Raw genomic sequence first — 3,541 nt, 5'->3', positions numbered from 1 at the left:
TTTCAGCATGGATTTTGGGGGGCAAGAAAACATTTAAAGCATAGTAGCAGGTGTTGGGCTAATGAAACCGAAAGAGTGTGTGTGTGTGTGTGTGTGTGTGTGCGTGTGTGCGTGTGTGTGTGTGTGTGTGTATATACATGCACATGTGCATGTGCACATGTTCTGTGTTTATGTCCTCATTCAATCATTATAATGATCTTCAGAAGTAGGAATGGTTATATCACTTTTGCTGAGTCTCAGAGAATTCAAATCGTTTTCAAAGTCATCACAACGAAATTTAATGATAACAAAGACTGCTCATGAACTGACTCACTTAATTTCACCAAGTACGTACCACTGTGAGACTCACTTTACAGGTAAGAAAACTACATAGGAAGGTAGGGGGAGGAATTAAGGGTTTTCCTTATACAGCTGATAAATGGAGCATCAGAGATTTAAATCACAAACCAGTCATTGGCTAACCTGAAATATCTTAGTCTACCTGAAACCTGTTTTTCTTTCTACACAGCACATTTGTGGCTATGCAAACAATATACTTATGTATTCACAGTAACTTTATTTAAAATAAGCAATAACCTCTTTTTTGTAAATTTTTTATTGAATTTTTGTGTATTTCATACAGAACATCTTAATCATCTTTACACCCCCTTCCCCATTGGCACCCTCCCATAGTCCCCCCAGAATAACTTAACAAAAAGAAATGCCCCCAAAGGGAATAGTCTGTAAGTAGGGAGTCTACTTCTACAAATATGTTGAAGTGGAGGCCACACCGCAACTGGAAAAGACATTGCAGAAGGAAGCCAAACAAGGGACCAAAGGATTCAGCTAAATTACTCTAGTGATTCGAGATCCATGAGTTTTTCAGTACAATAAGAGAATGAGCCCTAATTTGGCATTTTTCCATATGATTTCTTATCAGTGAATTTGGAATCTTTGTGATTTCAAAATAACACCATAAGACAGTGTGGAATGCTCTCCCAGATATTTCTATATTTCTATAACAAGTCGCGTAGCAAGACTGCGCTTCATGGCAAGGCAAGAGATTTCTGTGCTGAGTTTGAAACCTACTTCTAACTCTCTCCCACCAAGTCCTGGTAATGAATGTCACCATCACTATTGCTGTCTATGGACTAGCCCTTTGCCTTGATCCTTTAATCTCAATTTTGTTCACATTATTTTAGGTAAATCCAAAGCCTGAAGAGCCTGCATCAAGCACAATAAATCCATTCACCTCAGAAAGTGCTTAGCTGAGTTACAGGTGTGTGATACCATTTTGATGAGGAGCTATCAAAGGCAGTCTATTGAGGTTCTGGGGGGGCTATTCTCATTCTTAAAACAAGACACTAGTTTAGAAGTTCCATTTTCTCCCTTTGAAGAAAACAAAGCCAGCTTATCTGCAATGAGAGAGCCACCTGGTGCCATCGAGGAGGGCACAAAGAATGACTGCAGCTGACAGCAGGAAGAGGGATGGACTCTGGAGCCACGGTGACATCACTGAGCTACAGGTTTAATCAGCTTTGATGCTTCTCTATACCTCATTCTCCTTAAGAGAGAACAGATATCCTTGCTGTTTGCCTTCTGGTTTTGCCATTTGTCTTTGGAGCTTTTAAACTTGCAACTATCAGTATCCTAGCTGATGAACTGAGATACCACATTTATTCATAGAATTTATACATCTCCAAGAACCCCATCATAAAAATGAGAAGTTTGTCTGGGAAGACCATGAAATAAAAAAAAAAGAAAAAACAATTTATAAAACAAAAGCATCATCGTCATGATTATCAGACATTATGGAAACCGTAAATTTGGGAATAAGATAAATCTACTTTGAAAATTCACGTCTGGGAGCTGGAGAGATGATGGCTCAGAGGTTAACAACACCAGCTTCTCTTACAGAGGACCCAAGTTCAGGTCCCAGCACCCACATGGCAGCTAACAATCATCCAAAATTCCAGTTTCAGTGATCCAACACCCTCTTCTGATCTCCGTGGGCACCTGCATGACACAGGTATGCTTACATACACATAGGCAATACATTCATTCACATAAAATAAAATTAAATTAAAAACAAAAACAAAACCCATGTCTATATTGGGCCAATTCAGTCATCTTGGAAAAAATGTCTAACTTCTGTGGTACTCATGCCTTGTATTTTAAAAGGAAATAACAGTATTTTGCAAAGTTGAATGAAATGTGATTATGGGTTCTGTTGCTCACCATTTCAGAAACAGCAGGATGTTCTCATGCAGTGCTAGCCTCATCCCTGAAACACAATGGTGAAGGTCAGAGTGAATGGATTTGGCTGTATTGGTGCCTGGTTACCAGGACTGCCTTCAACTCTGACAAAGTAGCCTTCAGTGACTCCTTGATTGACCTCAGCCACATGGTCTACATGTTCCAGTATGATTTCACCAAGGCAAGCTCCACAACATAGTCAAGTCTGAGAACTGGAAACTTTTCATCAATGGGAAGGTGTCTGCATTTTTCAGGAGTGAAATCCTGTCAACATCAAATGGGGTGATGGCTGATGCCAAGGATGTTTTGGAGTCAACTGGTGTCTTCATTGCCATGGAGAAGGTCTGGACCCACTTGAAGGGTAGAGCCAAAAGGGTCATCATCTCTGCCACTTCTACTGATACATGTTTTGGTGAGCGCCACAGAAGTGTGATAACTCACTCAAGATTGTCAGCAATGCCTCCTGTACCACCAACTGCTTAGCTACCCTGGCCAAGGTCATCCATGACAACTTTGGCATTGTTCAGAGATTCATGAACTGTAGTTCACGCCATCCTGACCACCCAGAAGACTGTGGACGACCCCTCCTGGAAACTGTGGCATGATAGTCACGGGGCTGTCCAGAACATCATCCCTGCATCTATTGGCACTGCCAAGGTCATAGGCAAGGTCATCCCAGAGCTGAACAAGAAACTCACTGGCACGGCCCTCTGTGTTCTTACCCCCAATATGTCTGGTATAGATCTGACCTGCTGTCTAGAGAAAGCTGGTAAATACAATGACATCAAGAAGGTGATGAAGCAGGCATCAGAGGGCCCCCCTAAAGAGCATCCTGAGAACTACTGAGGACCAGGTCATCTCCTGCGACTTTAACAGCAACACCCACTCTTCTACCTTTGATACTGGGGCTGACATTGCCACTAATGACCACTTTGTCAAGCTCATTTCCTGGTATGACAGCAAATTTGGCTACAGGAACAGGGTGATAGACCTCATGGTTCACATAGCCTCTAAGGAGTTAGAAGTCCTGGACTACCCACCCCAATAAGAACACCCCAGCAAGAGGAAGAAAGAGGCTTTCAGCTGGAGAGTCCCTGCCCCAACTTAGCCCCCAACACACTGAGTATCTCCCTTCATAGTTTCCATCCTCGACCTCCAAGAGAAGAAGAGGTTATTAGGGAGCTCTACTCTATTGAATATCATCAATAAAGTTCACTGCACAGCCCCCCAAAAATGTGATTATGTACATAAAGCATGTGGAACATACTGGGCACTCCACAACTAGTTGTTCTACCTATTGGTTTAT

At 42.0% G+C, this 3,541-nt stretch overlaps 1 pseudogene; it reads left to right on the top strand.

Moving 5' to 3' along the window:
• The first annotated feature begins 211 nt into the window (after positions 1–211).
• LOC103727122 lies at positions 212–3,283 on the top strand (annotated as a pseudogene).
• Positions 3,284–3,541: the final 258 nt, after the last annotated feature.

The sequence above is a fragment of the Nannospalax galili genome, unplaced genomic scaffold (genome assembly GCF_000622305.1).
Source record: "Nannospalax galili isolate Female #2095 unplaced genomic scaffold, S.galili_v1.0 scaffold1189, whole genome shotgun sequence".
NCBI classification, from domain to species: Eukaryota; Metazoa; Chordata; class Mammalia; order Rodentia; family Spalacidae; genus Nannospalax; species Nannospalax galili.
Note: the sequence above shows the minus strand (reverse complement) of the source record. Positions and strands in the feature narration are given on the sequence as shown.